Source organism: Macaca fascicularis, chromosome 6 (genome assembly GCF_037993035.2).
Source record: "Macaca fascicularis isolate 582-1 chromosome 6, T2T-MFA8v1.1".
Lineage (NCBI taxonomy): Eukaryota > Metazoa > Chordata > Mammalia > Primates > Cercopithecidae > Macaca > Macaca fascicularis.
Window position 1 is genome coordinate 133,691,481 of NC_088380.1, and position 12,064 is coordinate 133,703,544.

Below are 12,064 nucleotides of genomic sequence, written 5' to 3' on the forward strand. Positions count from 1 at the left end.
TGGTTTTGTGACCTTAGATCCTTGATAGGAATACTCTTTTTAGTTCAATAGATTGAAGGATAGAATTTCATTCGTTAGCATAGAAAACAATGTGGGTCATTTTACTAATAAAAAACCTTGAGGAATAATATTTTATGTCCTCAAGGTCTTTCTGGCTCACATTGTCATAAGAGTTCCAAAAACAAAAAAACTTTAAAAAATTACAGTTTTTCGGGATCTGTCTTTTTAGGTTCTAATGTTTCACACTAATTCAGATGGAGACTTTTCCTATTCCCTAAAGACATTCTCCTCTCTAACAACAAGACTCAAAGTTTTAAGATGAACTCTCAACTACAATTTAGTGAAAAGTAACCAGAAAAGAAGTTTCTGACATTTTGGACTGGATGAAAGAAAAATCCCCCCATTTTCTCTTTTGCTTTAAATGAAAAGAATATAAATTATAGAAAAGTAGTCTCAAGGATATAGTATTTTAGCTAAGGATTTCTTTTATTAACATAGGGATTCACTTTGCCTTTGAGTCTTTTGCAAACAGCATTGGAAGTGAAATAGCTTTATAAAAAGTTACCTTAGCCTACAGAAGTTAATGAACTTATTCTGTAAAAAATTTAGATTTTGTATATTTTAAAAACCCTAAATAATCTGGTCAGATGTTGTAATGGGTTGAACTGTGCCCTCCCAAAAGATATGTTGAAGACCTAACCCATAACACCTCAGAATGTGAACGTATTTGGCAATAAGGCTGTTGCAAATATAATTAGGATGAGGTCATACTGGAGTAGGGCAGGCCCTTAATCCAATATGACTGGTGTCTTTATGAGAAGACAGCCATATGAAGACACGGAGACACACATTGAGAATGCAATGTGATAATGAAGGCAGAGGATGGAATTATGCTGCTACAAGCCAAGAACATCAAAGATTGCCAGCAAACACCAGAAGCTGTGAAGGACTTCCCTGCAGCTTTCAGAAGGAGCTTGGACCTGCTGACATCTTTATTTCAGACTTTTGATGTCGAGAACTGTGAGGTGATACCTTTCTGTTGTTCTAAGCCACCCAGTTTGTAGTATTTTGTTATCAAAGTCCTAGGAAACTAATACAGCTTCTAATAATAATCATCATTTTTTATAATCTTAGAAAAAGAAAATATACCATAAATGAGATCCTACTTATGTAAATATCAGGAGACCTCAGAAAGTCACTTGGCAATGCTGTGACCCATGATCTTTTAAAAAAAATCTGACAATTTTGTGTTATAATGTAGAAGACTATGGTTTGGATAGAGCTCCAAGTATCCTTAACACATGATGGGAAGAATGTGGTATCCTGCACAACTGCTGTATTCTTGCCCTGGACCCAGTTGCTTCTTGAGCCCAGAGGTCCTCAAACTCATGTATAGAAACCCCATCTCAGTGGGATCTCTGCATTTCCTATCTACCTTCCTTTTCTTCCTACTTTCCCTTGCCTCATTAAAACAACAACAACAGTAAAAATAACAACAACAAAACCCAACCAGGATGTAGATGGGTCACCAATGATATAACTGATTTGTTGTCTTATTTCATCTATTTTATCCACCCCCCCAGCTTTATTGAGGTAAAATAAAAAATAAAATTTATCTACATATATTACAAGATGTGAACGTGATAACTTGAGATACATACACATTGTGAAATGATTACTATAATGGAGTTAATTAACACATCCATCACCCTAACAGTTATGACTGTGTGTGTGTATTTGTGGTAAGAATACTTGCAATCTCTTAGCAAATTTCCAGTAAACAACATAGTATTACTAACTGTAGTCACCAGACTGTATGTGAGATCCCCTGAACTTATTCAGCTTATAGCTGAAATATTGTACCCTTTGACAAACATCTCCCTGGGCAACTACCATTCTACTCTCTGTTTCTATGAGTTTAACTAGTTTAGATTCCACATTGTATTAGGCTGATCTCACACTGCTATAAAGAAATACCTGAGACTAGGTAATTTATAAAGAAAAGTGGTTTAATTGGCTCATGGTTCTGCAGGCTGTACAGGAAGCATAGCAGCTTCTGCTTTCGGGGAGGCCTCAGGAAACTTTTACTCATGGCAGAAGGCAAAGCAGGTGCAGACACAGGACAGAGAGTGGGGAGGTGCTACACACTTTTAAACAACCAGATCTCACAAGAACTCACTATTAGAACAGCACCAAGGGGATGGTGCTAAGCTATTCTTGAAGGATCTACACCCAAGATCCAGTCACCTCCCACCAGGCTCCACCGCCAACATTGGGGATTACAGTTCAACATAAGATTTGGGCAGGGACAGAGATCCAAACCATATCAAACATATAAGTGAGTCTATGCTGTATATATCTTTCTGCGTCTGGTTTATTTTGCTTAGCATAATGTCCTCTAGGTTCATTTATGTTGTCACAAATGGCAGAATTTTCTTTTTCATGGCTGAATATTCTATTCTATTGCACCACATTTTCTTTTTCTTTTTCTTTTTTTTTTTTTTTTTGAGATGCAGTCTTGCTCTGTCACCCAGGCTGGAGGGCAGTGGTGCGATCTTGGCTCACTGCACACTCTGCCTCCTGGGTTCACGCCATTCTCCTGCCTCAGCCTCCCATGTAGTTGGGACTACAGGTGCCTGCCACCATGCCTGGCTAATTTTTTGTATTTTTAGTAGAGACAGGGTTTAATCGTGTTAGCCAGGATGGTCTCGATCTCCTGACCTCGTGATCCACCTGCGTCAGCCTCGTGAAGTGCTGGGATTACAGGCGTGAGCCACTGCACCCGGGCTGCACCACATCTTCTTTATTAACTTGTTGCTAGACATTCAGATTGTTTCCATGTCTTGGCTATTGTGAATGATGCTGCAGCGAACATGGAAGTGCACATATCTCTTCAAGATCATGATTTCATTTCTTTTGGATACAATGACCAGAAGTTGGATTGCTGGATCTATATGGTAGTTTTATTTTTAATTTTTGGAGGAAACTCCATAAATTAGAGTTTTGGAGGAGACTCCATGCTGTTTTCCATAATGGTGGTACCAATTTATATTGCCACCAACGGTGTACAAGTGTTCCCTTTTATCTACATTCTTGCCAACACTTGTTATTTTCGTCTGTTTGATAATAGCCATTCTAACTGGAGTGAGATTATATCTCATTATGGTTTTGATCTGCATTTCCTGAGTGATTAGTGATGTTGAGGATTTTAAAAAATATACCTGTTGTTCATTTGTATATCTTCTTTTGAAAAGTATCTGTTTAGGTCCTTTGACCATTTTTAAACTGAGTATTTAAGTTTTTTTTGCTATCAAGCTTCATGAATTCCTTAAATATTTTGGATATTAACCCCATATCAGCTGTATGGTTTGCAAGTATTTTCTCCCAACAACAGATTGGTTTTTAATGTGATAAATCCATAGTTTTGCCCAACCTTTGAAATAATTAAAACATGCAGGAATCCAGACTGGCAGCCACTTGGAGAATGTGCCTCCAACTCTTTCTGGGCAGCACCTTAAGAATTGCTGTGATAATTACCTAGTCGTGGTTCTTAATTCTGGTTGCACATTAAAAATCACCTGGGAAGCTTTGAAAGCCTTCTCACTCTAGACCAATTAAATACAAAATTCTAGGGACAGGGCCTAGGCACCAGTGATTTTTTTTTTTTTTTTTTTTTTTTTTTAAAGATCTTCAGGTGATTCTAACATACAGCCAGGGTTGAGAACCAGTGGCTTACTGTCATGTTGGGTTACTGTTGGAGCCCGAATGCCCTAATAACGAGAAGCAGAGGTGAGCACCCGCTCTGCTCCTCACAGCCCTCTGCTTTTTGTCTGATTGCAGTTATGTAAAGCCCAAGTGGAACTAAGACTAAGCCTGGTAATTGTCATGGCAATGCCCTAGATTTTCCTATCAAATCCAATCTTATTTAGGGTGGGAGACACAGGAGTGACTCTTGTGAAATTAAAGTACTTCTGCCCCTATTTAGAATATTCAGCATTAAATTTGACAGAGTTTTGCCATGAAATTTCGAATACCAAAACTTTTAAAAACAGCAGATCTCACCTGATTCGCAAAAGTTTATCATTAATTGTAAAGTGTGCTTGATCACACAGAATTATCTAGGCAATCAGCATCATGCATAGCCTTTAATGCCTCTGTCTGCTGAGCATGGGTTCTGCATATTGATCACAAATTTGAAAATTTCTCTGCTTATGCCTCATCACTCCTGTCTTTGATTGAGTATAACATAAATGGAATTTGAAAATCGTGGAGCTGTGGGAGACCTGTGGAAATCATTTTGTCTAGTTCTTTGCCCTTACAATTGTATGTCTAATCTACTAACACAGTCAGGCTACCAAAGTCCCTTGTTAAATTCATGAATGCCCTAGCATGGACAACTGCAACATCCTTCTAACTGGTTTCGTCCTCCTATCCCCCCTTTCTCCATGTTACAATCAGAGTAATCTTTCTAAATACAAATCTAATCAGGTCACTCTCTTCTTTGCTTAATATTCTTTGATGACTCCCCATTTACCTCAGGTCCAAATTTAAACTCCTTAGCCTCACCTACAATCTGTGAACTGATCTAACCTTGTCTGCCTCTGTGGCTTCATCTCCTAGAGCTCTCCTTTCTCACTCTAAATTGCAGTTATAACGGGATTCTAAACGTGCTCAATGTAGTTCTCCAAATGTGTCCCCTATGCCACCATACATTTGCACATGCTGTTCTTTCCCTCTAGGATGTTTTAGAATCTAGAAGATTGGGTGCACGGTACTTATGTCCTGAAAAAGAAGCCTTAGTATTTTGTTTTTTGAATAAGAGTTTCACAGTTACATAACAAGAACAAGGTCAAATGGATTGAGAATAGAACTCTCTGGGTTTGGTGGTGGTAGTGTTGGTATTTCAATGGCCATAATGGAAGAGAGAATGATTTCTTTATCTCTATCTATCAATCAATCATATCTATCTAATCTATCGTCTCTATGTATTATATCTGTCTGTCATGTATATCTAGCTACCAATCAACTAATAGTTGTATCTCACATATAGAGATTTAGATTAGTCACACTCCTCAGTTTATGGTATGTTATTACTGCTAGTCCACACAAAGCTGCTATTTAGTTTTTTTTTTAAACTCTATTAAAACTTCTATGGACATTCCTCACTCCTATTTTTCTCCTCCCACATAAGAAACTATTCCAATGTATTTAATGAGGATCTTTTTATTTGTATGTATTCTTTGGTGTCCATATATTTTAACATTTCTTTTAACAGTACTGTGTTCTATATCTCCTATATATTTCTTTTTTACTGTTTTTAATATCATACATGTTGCTATATGCACATCAGATCTGTGGCTTTTTAACTTCTGCAACAATCATACTTCAGCTATCCACCTTCACTTCCTCTATGCCAGGTAATGAACACTCAGATGGACCCCAACTCTCTGTCCCTACAAGCAACATTGAAATGTATATTTTCTCAGATGTCCCTTTTGAAATGTGAGAGACTATATTTGGGACAGGTACTAAGGAATGGGTCCTAGTTATGTGCACACCCAATCTGACCAAATGGTGCTATAGAGGTACCAAATTGTGATACAGAATGTGGGCCGATTTCCATGCCCTCCAGAAGTGCATGATATCTCCACCTCTCCACCAACACTTGGCATTTCCCTGCTTCCCAATATCTGCACATATTACAGGAGTAAAGTGATGCCTCATTTGTTTTGTTTTTGTTTTTTTAAGTAGACTTAATTTTTAGAGCAGTTTTAGATTCACAGTAAAATGGAGCAGAAGGTACAGAAAGTTCTCATAGCTTTCCCCCATGCTTCACCACTCTCTTCCATAATCAACATCTGGCACCAGAGTAGTACATTTATTACAACTGATGAACCTACATCTACACATCATTATTACCTAAAGACAGCAGTTTTCATTAGGGTTTTCTCTTGGTGTTGCATGTTGCATAAGTTTTGACAAATGTATGATGACCGGTATTCACCATTATAGTATCATACACAATAGTTTCACTGCTTTAAAAATTCTCTGTGGACACAGGCACGGTGGCTTACACCTGTAATCCCAGCACTTTGGGAGGTTGAGGCTGGTGGGTCACCTGAGGTCAGGAGTTTGAGACCAACCTACCAACATGGAGAAACCCTGTCTCTACTAAAAACACAAAATTAGCTGGGTGTGATGGCACATGCCTGTAATCCCAGCTACTCGGGAGGTCGAGGCAGGAGAATCGCTTGAACCTGGGAGGTGGAGGTTGCAGTGAACTGATGCAGAGATTACGTCTTTGCACTCTAGCCTGGGCAACAAGAGCAGAACTCCATCTCAGAAAGAAAAAAAAAATTCTCTGTGGTTGGCCAGTTCACCCCTTTCTTCCTCCTTGTCCTCTAGCAACCACTGATCTTTTTGCTGTTTTCATAGTTTTATTTTTTCCAAAATATTGTATGGTTGGAATCATAGAGTACATAGCCTTTTCACATTGGCTTCTTTCATTCAGTAATATGCGTTTGAGGTTCCTCCATTAACTTTCATGGCTTGATAGCTAATTTCTTTTTAGTGTTGAATTATATTCCTTTATTAGATGTTGTCTTCATCCACTTTGTGTTGGTAAAACAGAGTAACTGAGAATCTATAAAGAAAAGAGGTTTATTTAGCTCACAGTTCTTCGGGCTGAGAAGTTCAAGGGCACTAACCTGGCCTCTGGTGAGGACTTCCATGTCACATCATAACATGGTGGAAAAGTTCAAAGAGGAAGGGGGCACATGCAAAGAGAGAGAATCAAGGGGCTTCCTAATTTTATAACAACCCACTCTTGAGGGAACTAATATATTCCTGGAGAAGTAGCCCAGTCTCACCAGAATGAGAACTCACTCCCTACTGTGGGAATGGCACTAAGTCACTGATGAGGAATTTTCCCCATGACCCAAACACCTCCCACTAGGCCCCACCTCCCAAAACCACCACATTGGGGATCAAATTTCAATGTGAATTTTGGTGGGAACAAACAAATAATATCCAAACCATAACAGATCTATCACAGTTTATTTATCCGTTTACCTACTGAAGGATGTCATGTTTGCTTCTAAGTTTTGGCAATTATGAACAATATTTGGCAATTATGAATAATTATACAGTATAAATATATGTGTATGGGTTTTTTTGTGGATATAAATTTTCAATTCATTTGGATAAATAACAAGGAACATGATTGCTGCATTGTATGATAAGAATATATTTAGTTTCTTAAGAAACAGCCAAATTGTCATCCAAAGTGGCTGTACTATTTTGCGTTCTCAATGGCAGTTCCTGTTCTTCCATCTTCATCAGCATTTGATATTGTCAGTCTTCTGAATTTTGGCCATTTTTATGGGAGCATAGTAGTATCTCAATATTGTTTGAATTTGTGTTTCCTTAATGAAGTATGATGTGAAATATATTTTCCTATGATCATTTGCCATCTGTATATGTTCTTTGGTGAGGTGTCTGTGCAGGTCTTTTGCCCATTTTTATTTTTAATTAATTAATTTATTTATTTTTGAGACAGGGTCTCACTCTGTTGCCTAGGCTGAAGTGCAGTGGTGTAGTCATGGCTCATTGCAACCTCTGTCTTCTGGGTTCAGGTGATTGTCCCAACTCAGCCTCAAGAGTAGCTGGGACTACAGGTGCAATCCACCATGTCCTGCTCATTTTTGTATTTTTAGGGTTTCACCATGTTGGCCAGGCTGGTATCAAACTCCAGACCTCAAGTGATCTGCCCACCTTAGCTTCCCAAAGTGCTGGGATTACAGGCATGAGCCACCACACCCAACCTCATTTTTAAATCGAGTTGGTTATTTTCTTTCTTTCTTTTTTGTGTTTTGAGACAGGAACTTGCTCTGTCATGCAGGCTGGAGTGCAGTGGCATGATCATAGGTCACTGCAGCCTTGACCTTCTGGACTTAAGCGGTCCTCCCACTTTGGCCTTCCAAAGTGGTGGGATTACAGGTGTGAGCCACTGTGCCTGGCTGGTTATTTTCTTATTGTTTAGCTTTCTTATTGCTTCTTATTGCTTATCTTCTTTCTTTTTTTAAAATTTCCAACTTTTATTTTAAGTTCAGGGGTACATGTGTAGCATGTGCAGGTTTGTTACATAGGTAAATGTATGCCATGGTGGTTTGCTGTACAGATCATCCCATCACCCAGGTATTAAGCACAGCATCCATTAGTTATTCTTCCTGATCCTCTCCCTCCTCCCACTGCCCACTGGCTCCAGTGTGTATTGTTCTCTATGTGTTTTCGTGATTCAGTTCCCACTTATAAGTGAGAACACATGGTATTTGTTTTACTGCTCCCGTGTTAGTTTGCTAAGGATAATGGCCTTCAGCTCCATCCATGTCCCTGCAAAGGACATGATCTCATTCCTTTTTATGGCTGCATAGTATTCCATGGTGTATATGTACTACATTTTGTTTATTCAGTCTATCATTGATGGCCTTTTAGGTTGATTCCATGTCTTTGCTATTGCGAATAGTGCTGCAATGAATATACATGTGCACATATCTTTAAAATAAAATGATTTATATTCATTTGGGTATATAACCAGTAATGGGATTGTGTGGTCGAGTGATATTTCTGCCTCTGTGTCTTTAAGGAATTGCCACACTGTCTTCCACAATGGTTGAACTAATTTATACTCATACCAACAGTGTAAAGGTGTTCCTTTTTCTCCATAACCTTGCCAGCATCTGTTGTTTTTTGACTTTTTAATAGTAGCCATTCTGACTGGTGTGAGATGGTATCTCATTGTGGTTTCCATTTGCATTTCTCTAATGATCAGTGATAGTGAGCTTTTTTACATATGTTTGTTGGCCACATGTATGTCTTCTTTTGAGAAGTGCCTGTTCATATCCTTTGTTCACTTTTTAATGAAGTCTTGTTTTTTCTTGTAAATTTGTTTAACTTCCCTATAGATGCTGGATATTAGACCTTTGTCAGATGCACAGATTGTAAACATTTTCTCCCATTCTGTAGGTAGTATGTTTAGTCTGTTGGTAGTTTCTTTTGCTGTGCAGAAGCTCTTAAATTTAATTAAATCACATTTGTCAATTTTTGCTTTTGTTGCAATTGCTTTTGGTGTCTTTGTCATGAAATCTTTGCCTGTGCTTATGTCCTAAATGGTATTGCCTAGGTTTTCTTGTAGGGTTTTTATGGTTTTGGGTTTTACATTTAAGTCTTTAATCCATCTTGAGTTTATTTTTGTATGTGGTGTAAGGAAGGGGTCCAGTTTCAATTTTCTGCATATGGCTAGCCAGTTCTCCCAGCATCATTTATTAAAGAGGGAATCCTTTCCCATCACTTTTGTCAGGTTTGTCAAAGATCAGATGGTTGTAGGTATGTGGTCTTATTTCTGGGCTCTCTATTCTGTTCCATTGCTCAATGTGTCTGGTCTTGTACTAGTACCATGCTGTTTTGGTTACTGTAGCTATGTAGCATAGGTTGAATTCGGTGAGCATGATGCCTCCAGATTTGCACTTTTTTAGTTCTTCCTATCCATGAGCATTGAATGTTTTCCCATTTGTTTGTGTCATCCCTGATTTCTTTGAGCAGTGTTTTGTAGTTCTCCTTGAAGAGGTTCTTCATTTCCCTTGTTAGCTGTATTCATATATATTTTATTCTTTTTGTGGCAGTTGTACGTCGGACTTTATTCATGATTTGACTCTCTGCTTGCCCATTGTTGGTGTGTAGGAATGCTAGCGATTTTCGTACATTGGTTTTGTATCCTGAGACTTTGCTGAAGTTGCTTATCAGCTTAAGAAGCTTTTGGGCTGAGGCCAGGCATGGTGGCTCATGCCTATAATCCCAGCACTTTGGGAGGCCGAGGTGGGCAGATCATCTGGGGTCTGGAGTTTGAGACCAGTCTGGCTAACATAGTGAAACCCTGTGTCTACTAAAAATACAAAAATTAGCCAGGCGTGATGGTGTGTGCCTGTAATCCCAGCTACTTGGGAGGCTGAGGCAGGAGAATCACTTAAACATGGGAGATGGAGGTTGCAGTGAGATAAGATAGTGCCACTGCACTTCAGCCTGGGCGACATAGCAAGAGTCCATCTCAAAAAAAAAAAAAAAAAAAAAAAAAGAATCTTTTGGGTTGAGACAGTGGGGTTTTCTAGATAAAGAATCATGTCATCTTCAAAACCATAGTTTGACTTTCTCTCTTCCTATTTGAATACCCTTTATTTCTTTCTCTTGCCTGATTGCTATGGCCAGAACTTCCAAACTATGTTGAATAGGAGGGGTGAGAGAGGGCAACCTTGTCTTGTGCCAGTTCTCAAGGAGAATGCTTCCAGATTTTGCCTATTCAGTATGATATTGGCTGTGGGTTTGTTACAGATGACCCTTGTTACTTTGAAGTATGTTCCTTCAATACCTAGATTATTGAGAGTTTTTAATTTGAAGCAATGTTGGATTTTATCAAAGGCCTTTTCTGCTTCTATTGAGATAATCATGTGGTTTTTATCTTTAGTTCTGTTTATGTGATGAATCATATTTATTGATTTGCATATGTTGAACCAGCCTTGCATCCCAGGGATGAAGTCTACTTGATCGTGGTGGATAAGCTTTTTGATGTGCTGTTAGCCAATATTTTTTGAGGATTTTTGCATTAATATTCATCAAGGATATTGGCCAGAAGTATTCTTTTTTTGTTGTATCTATACCAGGTTTTGGTATCAGGATGATGCTGGTGTCATGGAATATGTTAGGGAGGAGTCCCTCCTTTTAAAGTTTTTAGAATAGTTTCAGTAGGAATGGTACCAGCTCTTCTTTGTACCTTGAGTAGAATTTAGCTGTGAATCCTTCTGGTCTTGGGCTTTGTTTTTGGTTGGCTGGTAGGCTATTTTTTACTGACTCAATTTCAGAACTCATTATTGGTCTATTCAGGGATTCAATTTCTTCCTCTTTCAGTCTTGGGAGAGTGTATGTGTCCAGGAATGTATCCATTTCTTCTGTATTTTCTAGTTTCTGTGCATAGAGGTGCTTATAGTATTGATGGTTGTGTGTATTTCTGTGGGATCAGTGGTGATATCCCCCTTATCATTTCTGAATATATTTATTTGAATCTTCTCTGTTTTTTTCTTTATTAGTCTAGCTACTGGTCTTTCTATTTTATTAATTTTTTCAAAAAACCAGCTCCTAGATTTGTTGATTTTTCGAAGCGTTTTTCATATCTCTATCTCCTTCAGTTTAGCTCTGATCTTGTCTTCTGCTAGCTTTGGGGTTTATTTGCTCTTGAATCTCTAGTTTTTTTTTTTTTTTTTTTTTGAGATGGAGTTTCACTCTTGTTGCCCAGGGTGGAGTGCAATGGCACAATCTCAGCTCATTGCAACCTCTGCCCCCTGGGTTCAAGTGATTCTCCTTCCTCAGCCTCCCGAGTAGCTGGGATTACAGGCATGTGCCACCACACCTGCTATTTTTTTTTTTTTTTTTTTGTATTTTTAGTAGAGATGGTGTTTCTCCATGTTAGTCAGGCTGGTCTTGAACTCCTCACCTCAGGTGATTTGCCCACCTTGTCCTCTGAAATGGAGTCTTGCTCTGTTACCAGGTTGGAGTGCAGTGGCATGATCTCAGTTCACTGCAATCTCTGCTTCCTGGGTTCAAGTCATTCTCTTGCCTCAACCTCCTGAGTAGCAGGGATTACAGGTGTGGAACACCACACCCAGCTAATTTTTGTATTTTTAGTAAAGATGGAGTTTCACCATGTTGACCAGGATGATCTCGATCTCCTGACCTTGTGATCCACCTGCTTTGACCTCCCAAAGTGCTGGGATTACAGGTGTGAGCCACTGCATCCAGCTGATTCTCTAGTTCTTGTAGTTGTGGTGTTAGCTTAACTTGAGGTCTTTCTAGCTCTTCAATGTGGGCATTTTAGTGCTATAAATTTTCCTCTTAACACTGCTTTAGCTGCATCTGAGATTCTGGTATGTTGTATCTTTGTTCTCATTAGTTTCAAAGAACTTCTTGATTTCTGCCCTAATTTTGTTATTTACCTAAAAGTTATTCAGGAGCAGGTTGT

At 38.7% G+C, this 12,064-nt stretch overlaps 1 protein-coding gene across 1 annotated transcript in view; it reads left to right on the forward strand.

Annotated features, from left to right (window-relative positions):
- Nucleotides 1–12,064, forward strand: part of MEGF10 (multiple EGF like domains 10) — a 404,496-nt gene that overhangs the window by 64,155 nt on the left and 328,277 nt on the right. The window lies entirely within an intron of this gene.